Raw genomic sequence first — 13,668 nt, 5'->3', positions numbered from 1 at the left:
CATGTGTTAATTACAACTTACAGGGTGAATAAAACTTAATGCCAAGTCAAATGATCTTATCAAGCTAACTTATCTTAAGACTCTACACAACTCATAAGTCTCACTAAGTCATCCTTTTGCTAAAAGCAACAGATGTTAAAGCTCCATGTAGACATTGTTCTCAGGCACTGAACATCTCCCGAGTTCTGGGGAACAGGGTGCTTAATGAGCAAGAAACTTAAAAGATGTCTCCAGAATTAAAGTGTTCATTTCACAAATCCTATGAGGACAATAACAGGGCTGTCCCCATCACTGTTTACTTGCCGAATTCGTGTGCTATCTCTCAATGCTCTGAGCCATGGCATCCTTTCTCCCTATATTCCAGTCAGTTCTTTGCAACTACTTTAAGAGAAACTGGCTAATTGGTAACATAGTTTTAACCACCAAAAGCTAAAAAGCAACAATAAGCCCTTTCCTAGGTGCTCCTGCATAAATCCTGGTAATGTGCACCTAAAACAAGTTCAAATTTGCTTTTACAGTGTCATCAGCTAAACCAAATATGACAAAGAAACCGTTTAAAGGGCAGGCTGTACAATGCTTCATGCTGACCAAGATAATTTCTTCTTCTAGCTGTCTAGAGCATTCTCACGTGTTCAAGGCAACAACTTTGAGAGTTTAAGCCAAATTTCATCAAATTTCGTATCAGTAAGATAGATAATGCCTTCCCTCAACCCCACCCCACCTTAACAATTCTACACTGATTCCATTTTGATTAGCAAAGCACCTGGCAGCTCTGCATGCCTGTTTGGAACTAGTCTGTGGCTCTGTCCTCACTCTGAGGCCATTTTTACACTTATTAAAACGAAGAAAAATAATGTTACTGACTCCTGATAGAACATCTTTTAATATTAAGGGAGCTACACATTTTCATCATTCATACACACACACACACACACACTACCTTTCCAGCTCAATTCATCTGCTTTCAGCCTGGCTCTCCGCCTTCCACATACATGAGGAGGATACATTTCTCTGGTCTGCTGAGATTGGGTATGGCCATGAACTACATAAATGAAAGCATCCATGCCTTCTGTGAGCAATGATTGTCATGGCCAATGTAAACTACCCAGAAAGCTGTCCAAGGAGGATTGCCATTCTTACTATGTTGATCCTACCAATCCAAGAGCATGGGAGATCTTTCCCATTTTCTGTTATCTTCTTTCTTTCTTTAAAAACACAAAGTTCTTGCTATATAGATCTTTCACTTGTTTGGCTAGTGTTACCACAAGATACTTTATGTTGTTTGTGGCTATTGTAAAGGGTGTTGTTTCTCAGCCCCTTTATCACCTGTATATAGTAGGGCTACTGATTTCTTTTTTTTAATAATCTTATATCCTGCTAATTTGCTAAAGGGTGTTTATCAGCTGTAGGAGTTCCCTCGTAGAGTTTTTCAGGTTACTTATGTACACTATCATATCATCATATCATCTGCAAAAAGTAACAGTTTGACCTCATCCTTTCCAATTTGTATACACTTTATCTCCCTTTGCTTTAGCTAGAACTTCAAGTACAATACTGAATAAATATGGAGAGAGTAGGCAGTCTTGTCTTGTTCCTGATTTTAGAGGAATCGCCTTAAGCTTCTCTCCATTCAGTTTGATGTTGGCTGTTGGTTTACTGTATATTGTTTTTATTATGTGTAGGTATGTTCCTGTTATCCCTGATCTCTCCCAGACCTTTATCATGAAAGGGTGTTGCATTTTGTCAAAGGATTTTTCAACATCTAGTAAGATGATCAAATGATTTTTCTTTTTCAGTTTGTTTATATGGTGGATCACACTGATAGATTTTCGTGTTGAACCATCCCTGCATCCCTGGAATGAAGCCTATTTGGTCATGGTAGATGATTTCTCTGATGTGTCCATATTTTATTGAATATTTTTGCATCAATGTTCATGAGGAATATTTGGTCTATAATTCTCTTTCTTAGTTATGCCTTTGTGTGACTTGAGTACCAAGGTAATTGTTGTCTCATAAAAAGAGTTTGGTAATGAACCTTCTGCTTTTATTGTGTGGAACAATTTGAGGAATATTGGTATCAGCTCTTCTTTGAATTTCTGGTAGAATTTTGCACTGAAGCCATCTGGCCCTGGGCTTTTTTTTTTTTTTTTTTTTTTTTTTTGGAGGCTTTTGATGACTGCTTCTATTTCATTAGGGGTTATAGGTCTATTTAAGTTGCTTATCTATTCTTGATTTAATTTTGGTAGCTATCCAGAAATATGTCAATTTCCTTTGAATTTTTGAATTTTGTGGAGTACTGGTTTTCAAAGTATTACCTGAAAAGTGTCTGGATTTCCTCAGTATCTGTTGTTATGTCCCCCTTTCATCTCTGATTTTGTTGATTTGCATATTCTCTCTGCTTTTTTGGTTAGTTTGGATAAAGGTTTGTCTATCTTGTTAATTTTCTCAAAAAACCAACTCTTTGTTGCATTGGTTTTTTTTTATTGTTTTCCTGGTTTCTATTTTGTTGATTTCAGCCCTCAAATTGATTATTTCCTGGCATCTACTCCTCCTGGGTGAGTTTGCTTCTTTTTGTTCTAAGGCTTTCAGTTGTGCTATTTCAGTTGTGCTGTTAATTCTCTTATGTGACTGTCCTCTGTTTTCTTCATATAGGCATTTAGTGCAATGAACTTTCCTCATAACACTGCTTTCAAAGCGTCCCATAAGTTCAGGTATGTTGTGTCTTCATTCTCGTTGAATTCTAGGAAATCTTTAATTTCTTTCTTTATTTCTTCCTTGACCCAGGAATGGTGCAATTGTGTATTGTTCAGTTTCCACGAATTTGTATGGTTTCTGCAATTTGTGTTGTTGTTGAATTCCAACTTTAAAGCATGGTGGTCTGATAAGATACAGGGTACTATTCCAATGTTTTTTTTTTTTTTAATCTGTTGAGATTTGTTATATTGCCTAGTATGTAGTTGATTTTAGAGAAGGTTCCATGTGGTGCTGAGAAAAAGGTATATTCTTTTGCATTTGGATATAGATGTCTGTTAAATCCAATTTGGACATAACTTCTGTTAGTTCTTTTATTTCTTTGTTAAGGTTCTGTGTGGTGGTCCTTTCTAGTGTTGAGAATTATTTCTACTTTTAAAAGTATGATGTTCATAAACAGCCTAAATAAATGTTACCTATTCATTTTTCAGTAAATGCCTTTATGTAGGAGCACCTAGGAAAGGGCTTATTGTTGCTTTTAGTGGTTAAAATTATGTTACCAACTAGCCAGTTTCTCTTAAAGTGGGTGCAAATCCATGAAAGTTTATACTATTTAGTCAAAACTTTTGTACCCAAAACTTGGTAGTAAGTATCAGAAAAAAATAATATTCAGCACTGTCATCTTCTAGCGATTAGGGACATGTCAAACCAAAAGTTACCTCAGCCTGAAACATAGAGTTTACTACCTGGCTCAAACTGAAGTATGTTTTTCCTATTTTGTGTTGTTCATACACACAAAGATGTTTCTAGCTGGTGCCTCTGTTGATGTAACCCTTTGTGTCTTGTTCTTATTTCTTTCTTACTTCATTTAATCTGTTACACTTCATCAATTGTCTTGTATGGTTTCTCAGGGTTTTCACACTAAGTTCAGCCATTTTTCTGTTAACCATTTTAACTCCCTTCTTAGATAACTACATACTAGAAAGGCTACAGCATATTTGTGTTCACAGGAACATTGAATACCCAGACCCGACCCCCCCCCCGCCAAAAAAAATGGTGATGACACTAAACTTTACTCATAGAGGCAAGCAAGCGGCAAGCTCTATGCAATAAATGAATGGAAACCTTGGGAGTGTATCCACACCATATGAAGAACCTGCCTGGGCCAGGAACTTTGTGGGCCAGTTCATTGTGCTTATCCACATGGTCACTAGATGAAGTATTTTTAAATGCACACTCTACCTATTAACTATGTCTGTGCCAATCATTCCATCAGATGCGGGGGGGGGGGGAGACACAGGGATGACATTACAGAAGAGATTCTTTCATTTGTTCCAACTCCTTATAACCAGTACAAGTTTGACACATGCTTTAATAAAGCATTAATAGATTGATGCTCTATTGACATATTTTATTTCTTTAACTTAACCAAGGGATATTCATTTGAGAGACTTGAGATTGTCTCCATGATCTTTGCACTAAAACCTGTTCATTCCATGTTGTGTATGCCCACTCCAAAATGGACAACTCTCTCCCTTCTCATAACACTATTGTGTATCTAGACTAGACAGCTCTCACATTGCCTTGCAGAGAAGATGAGGCCACCCCAAAAGAAGAAAGCAGGTAACAGCTCAGAAGTGTACACACCATGATGGGAAATGCATCCTCTCCCACAGTGGACACTTCCTCCTATGTAGGCTTTCTAAGCAGATGTTCATTCAAAAGCCACATCTCCAAAACTGTCTCAATGTCTTCACACTGGTATAGTCAGCTTAGTCTGTGCAAACCACATTACACAGTGGCTAAGAGTCACATATTCATTCACTCAATTGCTTATTTGTCTTAATTGAAATTTTCAATTACTTATAGAAGTTTTATATTTTCCCTTTTGGAATACAGAAAAGACCAGGAGAAGTTTTCTGGCAATAAAACTATTCTCTGTGGGTCTATAATGATTGATACATGTCATTGAACATTTGCCAAAATTCACAGGATGTACAACAAGAGTGAGCCATTATGCACAATAGGGTGATAATGGCATTCCAAATGTAGGTTCATTAACTGTCATAAATGAACCACTCTACTGGGAGACACTGATAGGCTAGGAAGTTGCTGGTGCCTAGAAGCAGGGAAGTTATATTGGAAATCTCTCTGATTTCCCCTCAACTTTATTTTGAACCCTTGGCCACTTCAAAACTCTCTGTATCTTACATGCTGCTTCAATCTTCACTGAATAAGCTAAGTCTGGCATCTCCAGGCAGTAGTTGCTACTGGAACAAAGATGGATATGGAATGGACAACAAGGGTCAAATCCACAGTTATGATTTCCTCTGTGTGTGGGTTGGGTGTGTATATGACTGTGCAAGTGTAATATCTGAGTGTGTATATGAGCATGCATGAATGTGCATATGTGGAGGGTGTACATGTGGGTATGTATGTATCTGAGTGTGCATATGCAACAGGGGGTGCCTGTATATGTGTGAATGTGAGTGGGAGTGTAAATCTGTATGTGTGTGCATATATATGTGTGTGTGTGTGTGTGTGTGTGTGAACATGTGAGTGTGTACATGTGAATGTGTATATAAGTGTGGCATATGCATATGAGACTATAAGTGTAGAAAGGGATGTGCATATGAGGGTGTGTGCTCTTGTGAGTATGTGCTGTACATTTGTGTTTGTGTGCATAAGAACAGTGGGCTCAGCACTTTTTGGAGGCCTCCTACATCACCCCTTTTAAGGTGACTTCCTTCTTTGATAACATCAAGGCAGATCTGATGAGGATCTGTTCTCTGTCCTTAACTTACTCCAGGCCCATATAAATCTGATATTTTCATCCATTTAATCTTACAATATGTTTCTGAAGAATCTACTGTGTTCCAGAGCCTTCCCAGGCATTACAGATACATCAATGACAAAATAGACATAATTTGACTCCATCAACTCCAATGGGGGGTGGGGACTCAGGGTGAGAAATCAAGCTTTAAAAGTAACTCTAAATATATGCAGATGATTCATTCATAAAATATAAAACAAACAACAACAGAAAATATATATTCATAAAAGGATAAGGATGGAACAGAAATAAGTCACATCAAACTGGAGAGCGGGGACAACTTCCCTGGAGAACATACATTTTAAACCATGACAGAAACACAAAGAAACAGACATCCAGAGCACAAGGAAGAATATTCTAGAACGAAACTGCTAAAATAAGAAAGCACTTGTCTGAGGAGACCCAAATGAGAAGGTGTGTCCGGAGCACAGGAAGGCAAAGAGGAAGACAAAATGGCTCACTTCCGGAAAGGAGCCCTGCTTTCATGGCAAATGCAATGCAAAGAAGCTGTTGGGTCTTTCAAGTGGGAACTACACATTGCAGGTACCCTGGCCTGTAACTAACAAGGAGCAGAGTGGCCATCTCCTTAAGAGCCAGTTAGTTCGCCTAAGAGCAGAAGGAAAGTACTTCAAACTGAACTGTTAACAGTAAAATGGCATTGAAAGTGGAATGTGCAAAATTCAGTACATACAAGTAGAGGCACGGAGATTGTGGCTGACTCAGACGGCCCGGAAAATCGCCACAAAGGCCTGCAGCGTTTCCCACAGTACTAAACAGTTACACTCTGGGGGTTCTGCACAGCCAGTGTTGTATTATGTTTGGTTTGAGGCTCTGTAAACCCTTTATAGGGGAAGTGTTCCCATTTGAGAGAGAGCACAAGGTGGTACCATTTGTTGCATCACCCACCGATGGCACCATACTACAAAGCTAAAGTAAAAGCCTTAATGATCCCAATTAGACACATATTTCAGCCCCTTCTCTGCACCCCATTGCAAGATTTCAAATATAAGAGTAAGATTCAGAAACCAAATCCATCTTTAAAATGGCTTTCCTGGGTGAGTTTTAAAACCTCGTTAAAAGCACAATTAAAGAACTAATGAGGAATTCACACTCCTTGTCCCCGGGTGTCTACAGAGCCCTATCCTCCCCTACAAACTTTCAATAAAGTTAAAGCAAACTGAGTCCCAACAAGGGACAGTTAATACAAATTTGCATTCAATCCAGGGCACTCATGGGACAGCTGTCCCCATTTCCCATCTGGCTGACAGCTGCCCAGGCCCAAACCCAGAGTTATAACGGGGCCTGCCCCAACATCCACCCCATCTATGGTCTGCTGGAACATGGGAAGGGACCTGACCCACAGACCAACAGACCAAAAGCTGCAGGATCTCCGCAACACAGGGAAGAAGCTGGATGTCCAGGAAGAGTCCTAGTGGGGGGAGGGGGGGCGGCATCAAAAAATGTAGTAGAGATCAGGGTCCTCGAACCAGATCAATGACTCTTTGCAATGAACACTTGTAAGTAGCAATGTAGGGACAAAGAAATACACAGCATGACTTGTTGGGTGGCGCACTGCAGCTTCCATGAGGAGATTTTTGTTTGTTTGTTTTATTTGGGAATTAGGGAAGGCACAGGGGCAGATAGCAAATGCAAAGAGACTGGGAATGGGTGGGATCAAGATCAATGATGTGAAAAACATATAGAATAAACAAATTTTATTAATAAAGAATTAAAAATTGGTGTTGCAATTCACAGGGTAAACATGTCCACAAATGAAGTTCCTAAGACCCTAACTAATAAGAGTATTGCAGCAATAATTTCTACTTAAGTATTGTTAGTGAGATCCTGTATGTTTCTATGTGTTTTTACCATAACTGGTAAAGAGGGGTCAAAATGTATCACGGCCACCAATTGGAATTTCCCACATTTACTTAGACTCCGTAACTTGTTTTACACTCCTCAAGCTGTTCTGTGCTTTAGAACGGCTGTGTCCCTATTCCCCCTCTACCTGCTTGCCTTGTGACCTGGGAGAACTCATGGTCCCAGGGACTCTTCATCTGCATGAGGACATGGGTCATCCAGGCTTTCTCGATTAATCCCCACATTGTCACCACAGTGCAGGCATAGGCAGGCCACTCTGCACCCTAATATTGCCCCAAGTCAGGCCACCATCACCCCACACTGTTTAGAAGAAAAGTTTTAGGAGTTAGTGATTGCTACATGTAACTGTCCAGTCTAGGTTCTCTCCTTCCTTTATCTCTGGAGAAGAAAACTAACAGAAAGCAAAGAATAATGCAGTGCTTCTTGGTTTGGCGTGTACTATCTTCAACTCGTTGAACACCAACCAATTCTGCATCCATTTATGAATTTATTTCCGCATTCCTAAATGTGTGACGTGCACGTGGCTTTTTGAGTTTTCTTTTCAAGTTAGGATTCTAACACGCTCCCACCACAATGGATGAGTTACTGTTTTGTATGTATTCCTTTCATAATCTAGGGAGTTTATAATTGAAGTTCATCTGACCACTCCAGGAATCTCCCATGCCGCTTCCTGAAGGGAGGGTCATCCAGTCTTTGCTTCAGTTAATCCAGTAAAATCAAGTTCAGTGCTGCATGCTGAGCCATTTGTTTCTTACCCAAGTAAACATGCAGAAAATTAACTCCAATCTGTTTTTAAAACCCTCTGCTTTAATCCTTCAGTTTCTTCTATGACAGCTCTGCAGAAAGGGACAGATTTACTTTCTGTGTGACAACAGCCAGTGACACTTCCCAACAGAGCAGTAGCTGGCTGCTAGGAATGCAGAATGTAACTACCATAATTGAAGCATCAGGGGTCTATACACACAAGATCTACAATGCTTTTACAACTTCAGAGGGTGCAAAATACCTCATCCATGCTTCAGTGTTTACAAAATGAAATGCTTCACATATATTAAACTGACTAGATTACATTATTAAAGGTCATTTGGCTTTTTGTTTTAGTCTGCTCGGTAAGGTGACTAGAATATTTAAATCACAAATGGCTTGCATTTGCAGCTGTCAGGCTGTGTCTACAGCACAGTCTTATTCTAGCACCCCAATCTCCTCCCTCCTTACAGTCTCCCCCTACATATTCTGAGCACATATCTCCAGATCCTCTAGCCATTGTCAAACCATCTGGCTTTCCACTCCTTCTGAGTGCTGGCTCATTCACCTGGCATGTTTCTGCATGCTGAAATTTTGAATAAAGCTTGTAGCCAGGATGAAACCTATCAAGACAGATGGGAGTTGACTACCCCTTGATTGAGGAATTATACTTCCATCAACAGAAATCACACTAAATTTAGATAGAGCTTTTCATAGAACTTTCATAGAAACAACAACTTTCCCATCTAGTATCTATATTAATTTTGTGCCTAGTATGCATGCATGCATGTGTGTTTTCTTATAATTCAGCATTTGCTCTTTTTGTTTTAATTTTGTATTATGTTTACTTACTTATTTGGGTTGGGAGAAGGCATGTACTTCACAGCACCCATGTGGAGGCTAGAAGACAACTTACCAGGGAATCAGTCCCTGGGGATTGAACTCAGCTTGTTAGGCTTGGAGGCAGGCACCTTTAACCATTGAGTCATCAGCCCAGTTTGTTCTTCACACTGACAAAAATGACTTCTGTTATCTACAAATGCAAACACATATGCACTTGCTACTGCTGACTTCACCCACATTACAGATTGAGTGTGCTGGTCCACAAGCTACACCAGGGTCGTGTGCAGGCCTAGCAAGAATACGAAAAAGAATGTGGACTCCTATGTGATATCCAATCCTGCAAGAAAATACTGAAACAGTTCCTCAGTGCCTTCCAACAGAATGGTAAGTTTTGAGGGCAGAGGGGAGGAAGTGGCCATGTTCTCTGTGTAGCAATCTCAGCCATAAAATGACACCAGGTGGGCTCTGGAGAGCCAGAAATCTAAAAATTTGGACTCACAAGGCAATGTTAACCTTTATTGACTCCCTTTTTGTTTGTTGTTTGTTTGTTTGTTTTGTTTTGTTTTTTTCAAGACAGGGTTTCCCTGTGTAGCTTTAGAGCCTGTCCTGAAACTCATTCTGTAGACCAAGCTGGCCTTGAACTCACAGGGATCCTCCGCCTCCCGTGTGCTGGGATTAAAGGTGTGTGCCACCACTGCCTGGCTATTGATTCCTTTCATAAGTACTCAGAAATACTTAATAATCAATTTGAGTGTCTAAATGGACACCAAGATAATAGTTTTAGTTTCTAAAAACCCAATTTTTTCCATTTTTGAAATTTGAAATAACTGTCTTTTTCTAGACTTTTGTTTTTATCTGAAACTGTCTGGTATGATACAAGGGCTAGGCAAGCATCCACTCTGGGACTATTTGGAAACTTTGGAGCACACTGTTTAATCTGTGCCTTATGGATAAAATAAGAGGCATGAAGTAATTTCCTGGCCATTTGCAAAAGCAAGCAGAACTTGCAATTTTTGAGGACAAGGCTTTAGATGGATGAGATCCCTTAAAGAAAATTTAAGCAAATTAAGTCTATGTGACTGGCACTTACTGTATGTCTGTCTCTGTGTGATTAAAGTAGTTCATCCTTTCGGGGGCCAGGAAGACAGATCAGTTAGTAAAGTGTTTACCATGCAACCTCAAGGCCTGAATTCAGATTCCCAGCACCCACACAAAAATCCTGGCGCTATGGCATGCTCCTGCAATTCCAGTGATGGTGGAACAGAGACACAAAGATCCTCGGGATTTACTGGCTGTCTCAGTCACTAATTCTGTTGCTGTGATGAGTCACCATGACCATGGCAACTCACAAAAGGAAAGCATTTAACTGGGGGCTTGCTTACAGTTTCAGAAATTCAGTCAATTATCATCATGGTAGGGAGCATGATGGCAAGCAGGTACCTGATCCATAGTCAGAGAGAGACAGATCGGGCCTTGCCTGGTCTTTTAAAACCTCAAAACCCACCCCCCAGTGACACACTTCCTCCAACAAGGGCATACCTCTTAATCCTTCTAATCCTTCCAGATAGTATCATTCCCTGATAATTAAGCATTCAAATATATTATTATATTAGCCTATGGTGACCATTCTTATTCAAAACACCATACTGGCCAAACCAGCCTAGCCAACTCCAGGTTCTACAGGTTTATCCCAAAACGATAAAGCAGAGAATGATAAAAACATCTAAGTAGCCAGCCATCATCGCTCCATCAGGCAAGGGTTGTTTCTTGCCACACTGACTCCTGTCTACTCCCACCATTCTTGTTCACATACTCACGATGATGCTTGTCTAGACCACACGATAAGTGCCCAGTGGCTGTTTCTCCCATCCAATGCATTCCAAAAACCAATGTCAAATTGATCTCATACAGTTCAGAATAAGCTGCTCTCTGTAAAAGGAGTTCTTAAGTGGTCTAAATAATAAAAACCTGGAGTCAGATATAGAAAATGTGGAAAGATTGGAGCAAAGAAGGAACAAGCCAAAGCCAACTTGTACCTCCTTGGCATCTCAGAGGACAAGAGAGCAAGTTCCTGTTTCTTCCCACTTATATCCTCTCTCTGCCCAGCCACCTCACTTCCTGTCATCTGTACAGACCTCTGGACCTCTATGATTAGACACTGGCAAGCTTCATTCTCTGATCTTCAGACAGGCTTTATTTGTAAGCAAGATATCACCACAGTTCTCCCACTAAAAACCTTCAAAGGCTCACTATAGCCCCAAAATAGAAATCTTCCTTCAGGCTCTTAGCTCTTATACAGGGACCTAAAGTATATTTTCCAACTTCACTTCCCACATCTCTACAGATGTTTGCCTTCCAGAGAAGGGGATGAGAGTCTTCAGAAAAGATGGTTGGTAGCTTCCAATGTCCCCACTAATCTGAGTTATGTAAGATTTAAATTTAAAAAATTGTCTTAAAGAAACAAAACTGTCTAAATTATAAATTAGTTCAACAAAAATATCAATTTATTAGATTTCTTAGTCCAATTTCCTGGCTAATGAGGTACTAAACATACTGGTTAGAATGAAGCTGTTTTATCCAACGCAGTTAAATTTTCCTTTAAATGCTGAGATAATTCTTTGCTTTCAGAAATGGTAATGAAGACTGCTACCTTTGTTTTCTTCTTGAGTGTCTACAGGGATCAAAGAGAACATTATTTTCAAGTTTCTTGCTCTTGTTCATTTTTTTTACTTTGTTTATTCTTTGAGACATTTTATAATGTATACAATGTACTCTAACCATATATTCACCTTCTCCCTTCTCCTCCTCCCAGACCCTTTTCCCCCACATCTCTCCATTAACTTCATGGCTTGCCTTTTTTTTTTTTTTTAATAACTCACTGAATCTAGCACATGGCTGTGGGGTCATTGGTCAATGTACAGAGAGCCACACCATTAACAAACCCTGACTCTCTTTGCCCCAGTGGCCATCAACTGCCAAGAGCTCCTCAGCTGGGAGCAGGTCCATCACGGCCCCAATCCCCGCCCACTCCATGCTGGAATGTTGACTGGCTTGATCTTGGACAGGTCTTATGCAGGGAGCCACAGCTGCTGTGAGATCATGAATTCAAAAGTCAGCTGTGTCCAAAAGACACTGCTTTACAGCAGTCCTCCCCATCCTCTGGCTCTTTTCATTTCCTCATCCATATAGGAGACATATATGGGATGTACTAAATTAAAAGTGGCATTAGGATACATCAGCTCTATGTCATAAGTGACCAAATTAAAGCTCCCAAAGCAGCCACTTATGTGATCCTAGGTCAGATCCATGCTTTAGGGCACTAGGGGTACCGAAATGAGTACAACTCCAACACCAAAGTTCTAACCTGCTTTCTTCTTACTGTGGTCTGAATATGATCAGAAAGTCTCCTAAATGGGTGAGTCATGCTAGTTCTGCTATGACCCCTAAACATCAAACACACTGGAATAAGGGATAATAAGAAATTTGTTATTTTAGCTAGTTGTGTTCAAATTGCTGTGCAACTAGATGCTAACAAACAGACCTTTGCTCCTCTTTTGAAAAATCATTTTCAAAGCTTCCTCAGTGCCAAGGCTGTCCATCTGTTTATTTTCTGCTTTGTGTTCACCTCTGCCCCATCTCCCTCAGAGTTACAATCTTTCCTAGGGCAAGAAACAGGTTCTAAACCTATTCTTCGTCAGTGTGGTTTGCAACACAGGCTGGACACTAAGAAATGTGTTGAGAAGGGAGGTTGCTTGCAGTCTCCCTGGGAAACTCAGGATACTGTGTGATCATTCGCACATAAGGAGAGAGCATGGAAATCAAAACTGTAACTACAAGGGGTGTATGTGTGTGTGTGTTCCTTGTTGAATAATCCATGAGCCAGAATGCCCACCCTGGAGAAAAGAGTGTTGCAACTTGCTTATGTGTTTGAATTAGTACTTAAGAAACACTAGTGGGTGAGTGGGGAGAAGACATGGAAGTCAGTTATGCTAGGGTGGTATCAGAATGATATTCACAAAACATGGGAATAAGAATGTGGGAAAGACCTGTCCCTTGTGGTCACCATAAGAGGAGCTGTTACATGTGCTTCTTCATGGAAAATTAGAAGCCCTTGAGGACTGGGGCCCTGCTGTTAGACCATAAAGGCCATGTTGTCTGGCTGCTGCAGCTTCCCCTTGCTGCCTGTATGCATAGGTCAGAAAACACATAGATCTCACAAGTAACATGGAGAGAACATATTCAACACATATAAACAAGTTTGGGTTTTTAAGAAAGGGTAACACTATTGCAGTTCAAAAGACTCCACTTCCTTTTCCACTGTCAAAGGGAAATCTAAGAAAGCAGAAAATCAAGCATCCTGGTTCATGAAGAAATGCTTCTTCTGCACATACTTCAGAGTATGGTATAAAACGTAGCTCTGTGGAATAGTCAGTCTCATTTAAAACCTACCTGTCAACTGAGCTATGTTGGGAGAGTAAGGAGAGATCAGAGGGTCTGTGGAAGGTCACACTGTGACACAGTAGGACCAGCCCCTAGGCTACCATCTATCTATCCCTGTACAGTTTCAAGCTTCTGTGGTTTCCCAGAATAGAGTAGAAAAAAGCCTGTGATTTCTCTCATGTTTACCTGCTTTGTCTCTGCCAGTTATTCGATGTTTGCAAAGTTTCAGCAACAGC

The 13,668-nt window shown here is 40.2% G+C and overlaps 1 pseudogene; it reads right to left on the bottom strand.

Moving 5' to 3' along the window:
• LOC127223896 (zinc finger protein Pegasus-like) overlaps positions 1–12,025 on the bottom strand; it is a 35,060-nt pseudogene extending 23,035 nt beyond the window's left edge.
• Between the last annotated feature and the right edge of the window lie 1,643 nt (positions 12,026–13,668).

Source organism: Phodopus roborovskii, unplaced genomic scaffold (assembly GCF_943737965.1).
Source record: "Phodopus roborovskii unplaced genomic scaffold, PHOROB, whole genome shotgun sequence".
Taxonomy (NCBI): Eukaryota; Metazoa; Chordata; class Mammalia; order Rodentia; family Cricetidae; genus Phodopus; species Phodopus roborovskii.
Note: the sequence above shows the minus strand (reverse complement) of the source record. Positions and strands in the feature narration are given on the sequence as shown.